This window comes from Electrophorus electricus, chromosome 1, assembly GCF_041902795.1.
Source record: "Electrophorus electricus isolate QZ-2024a chromosome 1, ASM4190279v1, whole genome shotgun sequence".
Classification (NCBI taxonomy): domain Eukaryota; kingdom Metazoa; phylum Chordata; class Actinopteri; order Gymnotiformes; family Gymnotidae; genus Electrophorus; species Electrophorus electricus.
The window spans coordinates 44,217,601-44,229,505 of NC_137497.1; the positions used below are offsets into that span (position 1 = coordinate 44,217,601).

The window sequence follows — 11,905 nt, forward strand, 5'->3', positions numbered from 1 at the left end:
GTGTATCATTTCTGGTGTGTGTTTGTCGGTGTGTGTGTGTTGTGTCTATCATTGCTGGTGTTTGTGTGCCGTGTGTATCATTGCTGGTGTGTGTTGTGTGTGAGTGTGTGTGTGTGTGTGTGTGTCTCATTGCTGGTGTGTGTGTGTGTTGTGTGTTTCATTGCTGGTGTGGGGTGTGTGTATGTGTGTGTGTTGTGTGTATCATTGCTGGTGTGTGTGTATGTGGTGTGTGTATTATTGCTGGTGTGTGTATTATTGCTGGTGTGTGTGTGTGTGTGTGTGAGTGTATCATTGCTGGTGTGTTTGTGTGTGTGTTGTGTGCATCATTTCTGGTGTGTGTTTGTCGGTGTGTGTGTGTTGTGTGTATTATTGCTGGTGTTTGTGTGTGTATGTGTTGTGTGTATCATTGCTGGTGTGTGTGTGTGTGTGTGTGTGTGTGTATGTGTGTTATCTGTATCATTGCTGGTGTGTGTATGTGTGTGTGTGTATCATTGTTGGTGTTTGTGTGTTGTGTGTATCATTGCTGGTGTGTGTTGTGTGTGAGTGTGTGTGTGTGTATCATTGATGGTGTGTGTTGTGTGTGAGTGTGTGTGTGTGTCTCATTGCTGGTGTGTGTGTGTTGTGTGTTTCATTGCTGGTGTGTCGTGTGTGTATGTGTGTGTGTTGTGTGTATCATTGCTGGTGTGTGTGTGTGTGTGTGTTGTGTGTGTCATTGCCCGTGTGTGTGTGTGTGTGTGTGTGTGAGTGTGAGTGTGAGAGTGTGTCATTGCTGGTGTGTGTGTGTTGTGTGTATCATTTCTGGTGTGTGTGTGTGTGTGTGTGTGTGTGTGTGTCATTGCCCGTGTGTGTGTGTGTGTGTATGTGTGTTGTGTGTGTCATTGCCCGTGTGTGTGTGTGTGTTTGTGTGAGTGTGAGTGTGAGAGTGTATCATTGCTGGTGTGTGTGTGTGTGTGTGTGTGTCGGTGTGTGTATGTTGTGTGTATCATTGCTGGAGTGTGTCTGTGTTTGTGTATCATTGCTGGTGTTTGTGTGTGTATGTGTTGTGTGTATCATTGCTGGTATATCTGTGTTTGTGAGAGTGTATCATTGCTGGTGTGTGTGTGTGTATGTGTGTTGTGTGTATCATTGCTGGTGTGTGTGTGTGTGTGTGTGTATCATTGCTGGTGTGTGTGTGTGTGTGTGTGTATCATTGCTGCTGTGTGTACGTGTTGTGTGTATCATTGCTGGTGTGTGTGTGTGTGTGTTGTGTGTATCATTTCTGGTGTGTGTGTGTGTGTGTGTGTCGGTGTGTGTGTGTTGTGTGTATCATTGCTGGTGTGAGTGTGTGTTGTGTGTATCATTGCTGGTGTGTGTCTGTGTTTGTGTATCATTGCTGGTGTTTGTGTGTGTATGTGTTGTGTGTATCATTGCTGGTGTGTGTGTGTGTATGTGTGTGTGTGTTGTGTCTCATTATCTGGTGTGTGTGTGTGTGTGTGTATGTGTGTGTATCATTGCTGGTGTTTGTGTGTGTGTGTGTTGTGTGTATCATTGCTGGTGTTTGTGTGTATCATTGCTGGTGTGTGTTTGTGTGTGTGTTGTGTGTTCTGTGAGGGACAGAATTGTCCCATTTCACATATAAGCTTTTTTCCAGCTCACTGCTAATCAGACAGTTAGATATCTGACCTGTTGCAACACTAGAATATACAGTAAGACCACACGTCCCTCAAATCTCTATGTGATATCTGTATCATACACGGTGTAATATTAATCTTTCTTGAGATTAGTTAGGTATGAATGAGATTTAATGCAGTCTTAAAATTCATGTCTTGCCTTTTTAATGAGTGAGAATGGAAGTGGGATGTTTCTGTATTCTGGGTATGTGGGAATGGCGAGGCGCTCCGATCATGGCGCTCCAACCACAGTGCTCCAACCAAAGTGCCCCAGTCACAGTGCTCCACTCAGTGCTCCAACCACTGTGCTCCACTCAAAGTGCACCAACCACTGTGCTCCACTCAAAGTGCACCAACCACTGTGCTCCACTCAAAGTGCACCAACCAGAGAGCTCCAACCACTGCATTCTCATTTGCTGCTTCAAAGTGTTTTTCCTCACAGGAAGAAACACTGCTTGTCTGTGTGTGGCCAGATAACCAGGGAAATATTGTCTGGGGAGGAAGTGCTGATAACGTGTTAGGTGAAACAGGGAGACAGTGGAGACATTCCAATTTGTCTGGTCTGATAATCGTCCACTTTTGATTCATTCCACGTTCATCAACACACAGAAAAACAAGCTAATGTCATTATGTTATTATTTCTTAATATCACTAAAGACATTTTATACAGTGCTATACATTTTTAAAAAAATATGCAATATTTTCACATCTGCTTTACAGCTTTGATTTGGATGTCTTACTAATATATTTCATCTTCACACATGTTTATAATCCTCTGCTAGTCAAATCACCAATGTCTTGGTATATAATACAATGTAACATAGATACCCACAGAGATACCCACACAGATACCTAAAGATACCCACATAAATACCTCCAGAGATCCCTACAGTGATACCTACAGATACCAAGAGAGATACCTAGAGATACTCACATAGATACCTACAAAGATACCCAAAGCGATACTCACAGATGTACCTACAGAGACACATATAGAGATACCTACAGAGATACCCAGAGATTCCTACAGATACACACAGAGATACTCACAGACGTACCTACAGAGACACACAACCATTCACAGAAACACAGTCAATGTATCTGTGTACAGGTGCATGAAAGTGTTCATTCAATTAATAAATCAATTTAAAATCTATTAACAAAGGTATTTATTAATTCATGTCTTTAGGAAAACATAAAGCTGGATTTACAGTATGGTTTGATGTAGAACACATACTGGGAATAAGCATATATATGTTCTTATATATAAATGCAAGATAAATGTGAATTTTCTGTTTATATTTGCTATAAATTTGCACAATTTAAAACTTATTTAACCTTTTTTGTCATATGGCTCAAACACAGAGCCCGCAGTCCTGCGTACGTCATCTGACTGCTGTTAGGGGCGCTGAGCCACTCCTGGGCCAGACAGCGATAATGGACTGGACTGTGATGTGCACAGCTATGAACTGATGACCTGCAATCATCACGCCATTTTGCTGCCACGTGGGGTGCGTTTTCCACAGGAGCTGTTGCACAAAGACCATTGTAGTACAGTCAATGTATTTGAAAGCTCTGGGAAAAGTCTTTTGATTATTCTGATGCCTTTGTGACAGAAGCAATGTACTTTTATGGAGAAAAATTGCAGCAATTGTTAGAATTTGAAATCCAGAATAATAAATGCCTTTGAATTAACCTCTGCAATAACACAGCCATGAGTTCCTGGAGGAGGCATCTAAATGCTAAAATCAAACTTACAATGACGTGCATCTCAAGTTTAAAGACTGTCCTTTTAGTCTGGAGCTTGCTGCTTCTTTTTCAGAAGACTGTCTGAGATATTCTGTTTGTGCCGTTGTAACCTGGAGACACAGGACCACTCTTACATGACCCAGGGCCATTTATCACATTCACATTCACATTTACAGTATTTGGCAGATGTCCTTATCCAGAATAACTTACAGCAGTGTTTTGTAGTCTGTCAAATATACATCCTCATGTTACAATAGAGGTCAGTGTTAATACTATCAGACTAAATCCCTGGCATTTTGGAGACGAATGCAGTAAAAGTTTAGAGGTTTGTTGTTGTTTTTTTTAACCACCTACAGGAATCCTGAAACCCTGATCCGTATATTCTCTGAGTGTATGTTTGCAATGAAGCTGATGTTAAAATGCACAAATGTAAAACAAGACTCACTTGGTCACATGTGTGCACCAGCAGGGTCTGTGGATGCTCACGTGTGTACTACAGGACCTGTGGATGCTCCCGTGTGTACTACAGGACCTGTGGATGCTCCCGTGTGTACTACAGGACCTGTGGATGCTCAGGTGTGTACTACAGGACCTGTGGATGCTCCCGTGTGTACTACAGGACCTGTGGATGCTCACGTGTGTACTACAGGACCTGTGGTTACTAATGCCCTTTCCTGTGCCTGTGTAATCCGGTCATTTGTTCAGTTCTGTTCAGTTCTCTTTTGACCTGTTCTGTGTGTGTACAAGCATTAACAGGATGACCTCAAGATGGTTTTCAATGACCAAGCTTTGTTTAACAGATTATGATTACTGCTAATTTTATGTACATAACCAAAAAAATTATCATTCTTTCTGTGTTCTGATGTTTATTATTAACATAAAATGATATGATTCTCTTGACTATGAATGTAATTTAAAAGTCTTATAGTTGAAAGTATGAACTGTTTCTCTAACTGAATGGGGTTCATACTTTGGCTCACTGATGGAACCCGAACACCTGCTTCTGAGGATGTTTATACTTAATATTTATACCGACAACGTCTCAATTGCATCAGTAACGAAAACAGACCTACCAACGAAGATAGAAACATGAAAATAAAATTCCATGTGTGTTGTACTAAAATTATGCCATGATAAAGCATTATTTTTATTTATCCTTATTTATTCTTAATATTATTAATTTGTGATAAAGCACAAATTGTCAGGTTAACCTAACTCTCCGTTCCAGGATCATTCAAATTAAATTAAAATTAAATTCAAATTACATTACTCATGATTATAACTTCTGCCCTCATAAAACCCTCCATTTAAGCAGCACACAACCAATGAACTGCGTGGAGTTTCAAAATGAGTTGAATAGATAACATATATACACCATATTTCCTGTAATACAAATTCCTTTAATATTCCTTTAATAAACGTTTTTCTATATATTGAAATACAGAACCTCTTTTAGCCAGGTCCCAAATATCTTGAGTGACAAACAGAATAGCCATTTTAGAATATATGGAAGAATATATCCAAGAGAAGATTCATTTTAATGCATGCTACCTCCTCCAGACATGGTACCTCGGATCTTCAGAGCAGGGGCCCCCACATCGGTCCTGGAGAGCTTCATTCCTTCCCTAATCTAACACAGAGTCTGTTTGTGCTGATCTGAAGTCTGCAGGGTGGTAGATCTCAAAGCTCACCTGAGTATTAAAGACAGGAGATTGGAGATGTCTGCAGTTTGGTAGATCTGTAGGAGAACTCGGCCTCTGTGACTTTAGATCCTACATGTTTACATTATATGATAAAGATGTGGGGATTAGGAGGGATACTATAGATTAATATTCCAGCCTTTTTCCAGGCTGCAATTGATGGAAGACACTCTCTCTGTGTGTGTGGGCATATGTGTGTGTGTGTGTGTTTGTTGTGTATGTTGTGTACTTGTTGTGTATGTCGTGTATGTATTGTGTATATTGTGTATTCGTTATGTATTGTTATGTATTCTTAAATCAGATTTAAGAAGAGAGAGAAACATGGACTCACCTAGGAGAATGTTATCACCTCTTGACCTTGGAGCCTTCCACGGGGGCACCATGGTACAGAAAGAGTCACAGAAACCTTCAGAAAACAAGATTCATAGAAATACTTAAACCTTAAATACTTAAAACTCTGCTACACCGACTACTGAAGCTCCAACACCAACTCTGATACACCGCCTACTGAAGCTCCAACACCAACTCTGATACTAAAGCTCCAACACCAACTCTGATACTAAAGCTCCAACACCAACTCTGATACACTGCCTACTGAAGCTCCAACACCAACTCTGATACACCAGCTACTGAAGCTCCAACACCAACTCTGATACTAAAGCTCCAACACCAACTCTGATACACCACCTACTGAAGCTCCAACACCAACTCTGATACACCACCTACTGAAGCTCCAACACCAACTCTGATACTAAAGCTCCAACACCAACTCTGATACACCACCTACTGAAGCTCCAACACCAACTCTGATACACCACCTACTGAGGCTCTAACACCAACTCTGATACACCACCTACTGAAGCTCCAACACCAACTTTGATACACCGCCTACTGAAGCTCCAACACCAACTCTGATACACCGCCTACTGAAGCTCCAACACCAACTCTGATACACTGCCTACTGAAGCTCCAACACCAACTCTGATACACCGCCTACTGAAGCTCCAACACCAACTCTGATACACCACCTACTGAAGCTCCAACACCAATTCTGATACACCGCCTACTGAAGCTCCAACACCAACTCTGATACACGGCCTACTGAAGTCAATACAGAAGGCATCCCGGCAAACTGTAAGTGACCCTCCTTGCAGTATCAGGAGGCAGCAATGACAGTCAGCCTGATGCAAAGTCCAAAAGACCATTCAGACTCAGAACATACAGAATGAGAGGTGGACCAAAAAGGCACAGGATGTCCTAACATTTGCTCATAAAAATAAATGATGTGTGGCTTTTACAGTGGCACCAAAACTGTGTACAGCCCAGCAAATCACTGCATCGGTTCTCTGAAAGCAGATGGTATAACTCTTAAAGACCCAGAAAGCTTCCTGCTGAGATGGGATGAACATTTCGATGTCTTAGGTCTCCAACACCCTGACGCAGACCTAAACATCCTAGAACAGTTCTGGATGAACGGCCTCAACTTTCTCCTATTCGTGACCTCAGCCAGCCAAAAACCTTCCTGGAGGTTCCCTTAAAAATCAAAAGTACACTGGTCTCAAAGAGACCACTACAGAGGTGCTGAAACAGGGAGAGGACGTCTGGTCTTCCTTAATTCCAGCCAGTGAGCTTTTCCTTTCCTTTGTTTGTTAGGGACCTGGACCCATAAGTTTGTAAAGCTGATTTGTGACAAAGCGTTATAAAAAAGCATTATATAAATACATTTGACTTGACTTGTTCAAGAACTCATCACCATTTCATCACCAAGGCCTGGGATGATGAAACCATCCCACAACAGTAGAGAGATGGCAATAACGTCACCATCTATAGAACCAAGGGTAACTGTGCCAGCTGTGTCAATGTTATGGGCATGTCCCTACTTTCTGCTCTTGGTAAGATACTGGCTAAGGTGAAGTTCCAGTGGCTAATGAGCAACATCACAGAATCAATATTTCCTGAATGCTGGTTTAGGAAAAGCAGGGAGCTTTAGGAAAACCTGGCAGATCCAGGAGAAATGCCAGGAACACCAGGGACTATTTATAGCCTTTGTTCACCTCTCCGAAACATTTTAATCTGTTCAGAGAGAACTTCAAAGGGACATTCTACTTGGATTTGGATGTCCCAGCAATTTCAGCAATTTTCTCCGCCAGTATCAAGATTGGATAACTGTTTGGGTAGTAGTAGTAGGGCAAGAGTGTGTGAGGATTGGATCTGTGTGTGTGTGTAAATGTATGTGTGTGTGTGTGTGTGTGTGTGTGTGTGTGTGTGTGTGTGTTCACAACGGTTCAGGATGCATTGAGCTTCAGAGTCTATATGCAATTATGCTGAGAAACCCAATAAAAATACTGCTGACCATTTTCATTTAAACTTTTCTGTAGTTTTCCAAACAGTAGGTCTAATTACTCACCACCTGTCCCATTTTGACATACAGGGCCAAACACAAAGCAGAATTAGGCTGAGAGTCCTCACTGTGTACACATTCAGTAAATGGACACTCATAAACTGATAAGCCTGACTGATTTTAACTGCAATTGAAGTGCAGTTAGAAGTCTAACAATGTAGATATTTGTGTTAGAGACATTATCACATGATTTAGTCACCTGTGTTTGTGTAGTGTATAAAAAGCACGTTTGTCACATACACTGATTAATAAAGCCATCTTGAAGGTTAAAACTTACTACTGTTAAACACATATAAATGTTTAATAGCAGAAAAAAAACCTTTAAGATGCTGAGTTTTAGAAGTGTCCTCTGCTCAATAACAAGGGATACCTGAACATAACAGGAACACAGGAACCCACATAGGAACACAGGAACTCTCACAGGAAAACAGGATCCAACACAGGAACCCTCACGGGAGCACAGGAACCTTCATAGTATACAGGTTTAAAATAGTTTCTTTATATTTTAATTTAAAAATCCATCCAACACTAAAGTAAGTAAATGGAAATGACATCACTGTTTGTAAGTGAAAATGACATCACTGTTTGTTCATGTACCCACAGAATTTGTTCTTGCAAGATCCAGGAGTCAGTGTGGGCCACATGCTGCTATCCAGGTGTCAGAGTGGTCCACATGCTGCTATCGGAGCTATCCCTGATACCGTAGATTTTCTAAATGAGTCTGATTCAGTCTGAGGGAGACAAGTTTGATTCAGTTTGAAGGTTTGTTGTTTAAGCACACCTACATCTTTTTTCCACTGAAAGTTCTGAGTGTGGACAGTGATCTTTCTAATCACAGATGCCACATGAACACAGTTATGTATGGAATGATTCCAAACTGCTCACCACAGTTTTCTCACCACAGTTAGCTAACCATGTTTAGCACAGTTTTCTCAACACAATCAGCTAACCATGCTCAGAGCTCAGTTTGGATGGATTGATGACAGGGATTTGTTGATTGGTTCTACATACAGGGACCAATCTTAACTAATGTCACATAATTATGACAAGATCCTGTCGTCACCACAAGTACTTCCTGGTCCTGATATCCAACACATTTTTGGAAAAAGAAACCATAACTGGAATTGCGTGATGCGGCCTTAGTAATGGTTTGGTGCTCCAGTGGAAAAGATCCTGTAGGTGAGTAGGTAAATATCCCAAATGATCTTGAGTTACAAGAACAAAATGCAAACCATTTGCAGTCGATGACATTTGTGACCCACAGCCACCATCGGATCCCTGGAGAGTCCCCAGACCTTTAATTCCTACATATCTTGGTGCTTTTTGCATTTGGCTTTTTCTCCAGTAAGGGCAAACATAGCAGGATTCAGGATTCAGGACTGGAGGTCCTAAGACTGAAAATTCAGAATTCATATGAGCCAACATATATGAGAAACAGATTTTTAAAAAGGTATGCACTGTAATGGCTGTTTGGTAGAGAACTTAAGTCCATGGAGGGTATGGAATGCTACACTGAAATATCCTGAAAAAACCTGATAATACAAAACTGATGTACTCGATCAAATTAGGCCCTGCTGTTGAATTTTTACAAAATAACTGTTTGAATGGTAATGTGAGCATTTAGAATTGTCTGTGGTTACAGGCAGGATAAGGGAACATCACTAGAACACTGCCAGCTCTATAGTCTATACCATAGAAGTCAAACTAAATTGTGTGTAAATTAGCATAATATCTAGTAGTCCCTCAGCTGTGTGGTGAAAGGTAGAATTCAACAGGTTTACCAACTTTGGCAATATGTGACCAAGTAATGGCAGTTAATCTACAACATTTTAGTAATATTTGAAAACGAATGATTTGTCTCAGATAGAGCTTATATGTATTTTGCACTTCTAGTCATCACCAATGATCCCTGTATTTCTACAGTATTCTAGTTCACTGGTATGTTGGACTCTGACCTGCTATACTGTACTAGGATGAGGAAATGACAAAGCACTTTTGTAAGTTGCTCTGGATAAGAGCGTCTGCTAAATGCCCTAAATGTAAATGATAATTTTAGACAAAATAAACAATTTCCTAAAACTGAGTACATCAAAGCATGAAAGATCTTAATTTGTGAACACACACAGCATTGTAATAATATCTTTGTGGAAAATTCCCATTAAACTGTGGACTGTCTGAATAATGTATCTATACTCAAACCTAACCCTATTCCTGTCATGCGCCAGCTCACAGCCAACCAAACACACACACACACACACACACACACACCCTCCTCCAGCCAATCAGACACCTCCAGCCCATAAATCACCAGTCCCTCAACCAATCACGACACACAACTGCTTCCATGTTCGCAATCACCTGTTCACTAATTATCACATACAGCTACAGCTCTGCTCCCCCTTCTTAAGCCCACAGGCGTTGACCTTGGAGAGTCTCGCAAGCCTGCCAACCCCCAGATTACTCCGTCTTTAGTTCATCCTTCAACCTTTTGCTCACGCTCCTGTTTTTTTTTTGTTACATTTTTGCCCTCAGTTCTCTCCTCTGTTTTCCTTTGTTGTATTTTTCTTTAAAACTCCCTTTTGTTTAAATCTCACTCGTGTCTCACTCTGTCACCCAAAAATGTCACTGTTGCTAATAAATATTTTACATATAGGAATACTGTATTTTTCTATTTTAAAAAACATTCAAATGTCTGATTTCATCAGTGATTCATTCATATTTTCTGATGCAGAGCACATGCTCACCCCCCCCACACACACTCACGCGCACACACACACATGCACACACGCAAACACACACACACACACACGCACAGAGACAAGAAATTTGTTTTGATTGTGTTTGTCCTCTAGTTAAAGAGGCAGAAGCTCACAGTATTCAGAAGAAAGTCCTTAACAGGAAGCTGGGAAACTGTCCAGGACCAATTCTCTCTGTTCTTAAGTTGCGTCTGATCGAAGAATGCACTCAAGTCAACGATAGGAAAGGCTGCTGACGCAGGCCAATTAACTTCCTGACTGTGTTGTACGTTTGTAACGGAGCCAACGTGCCGTTTCCCTGCTCTGTTGTCAGAGCAACACATGCAGCTGAAGTGAGGGGGAGTTTTCCTGCAACCACAGGAAGGAAGTTCAGGTTGAGAGTGTAATTACCATCTCATGTCACAGGAGCAGACGTCACTGACGTCCTGCATGCTGATGTGGTCACGTGATCAGCTCTCTGCACCAAGCGACATTCATATTGGTAGTCACAGAAGGGCTACATTGGGTCAGCTGTATGCTAGTCTCCTGGGCTTTGGTACTTCTTGATCATATAGTGGTGAAGGTCACAGGTACATAAAGAACAATATGCTTTCATAAGTGCATGCAGCATCTACTGAGCAAAGGCATCAGTTATAATAACAGCATTTGGCCTTCAAGCATTCATAGAGACATTTCATTATATAATGGGATGAGTGTGTTCGCTTGTCCTGTGTGCAAAGCCTGATTTATCTGGTTAAACATCGAAAGAGGGACATGCACAATCTCAAGGTTGTAATGTCCTGCCTAATTTGTAGCAAAATAAAGTCCTAGAGAAATTATAATTTGTTAATAACTGATGACTCTTCTTGGAGATCTTGAAGGTATATGATTACATGGGTTTTTTCTTCTGTTTAAAAATAATCTCATATCCATACAGAAGAGTGTAGTTTATATTAGAGCAGTTTATATTAACTGGAAAAGCAAAAGTGTGTGTGTGTGTGTGTGTGTCTGTGTGTGTGTGTGTGTGTGTGTGTGTGTGCGCGTGTGCATGTGCGTGTGCGCGTGTGTGAAGTGCATGTCAGGATGTGTCTTTAATTTCCATGAAAAGTCAGCCAAAGTCCTTCCGCCTGCATCCTTAAGCACATCAGACACTCAGATATTATAGCTGGATAACATCAGATCATACAGCTGCATAACATCAGACACTACAGCTGCATAACATCAGACACTATAGCTGCAAAACATCAGATACTACCACTGGACAGGATTACCATGTGTCCACAGCATTAGTCACTCCCTACTGAATAAAATTAGACTTTGCCAGTGACCCTCAAATCTCTGATCTCCATTTCCATCCCTCAACACAGTCCTTCCAAACTCCGGCATGTGGAGATTAACTGTGCGTCACACACCATGAAAATATTAATTCACTTTGCACGTATAAAAGGTGTAGTCATCAGAGGTCATATTTTATGAAAGACATCACTTTAATAAAGAAATGAACGGAAGGTCCAAACAGGGGATGTGTTTCTGCTAAAACCTGGAAGGTGATGCCAATGTGTTTGGTCACACTGGAAAATTCATCACTGGTCCAAAATCAACTCATTATGCTTATAGTTTTAAAGTCCTTCCATGCAGCTGAGTTTGTTGTGTGTATTTATTTAGTTTAGT

At 41.1% G+C, this 11,905-nt stretch overlaps 1 long non-coding RNA gene across 1 annotated transcript in view; it reads right to left on the bottom strand.

The window, feature by feature from the left end:
• Window positions 1-4,675: 4,675 nt before the first annotated feature.
• Window positions 4,676-11,905, bottom strand: part of LOC113584477 (uncharacterized) — a 29,371-nt gene continuing 22,141 nt past the window's right edge. Inside the window, exons 5-6 of the long non-coding RNA XR_014116599.1 lie at window positions 5,430-5,504; window positions 4,676-5,089 (exon numbers count right to left, since the gene is read on the bottom strand). This is a non-coding gene — a long non-coding RNA (uncharacterized LOC113584477). The remainder of the gene's footprint in view (window positions 5,090-5,429; window positions 5,505-11,905) is intronic.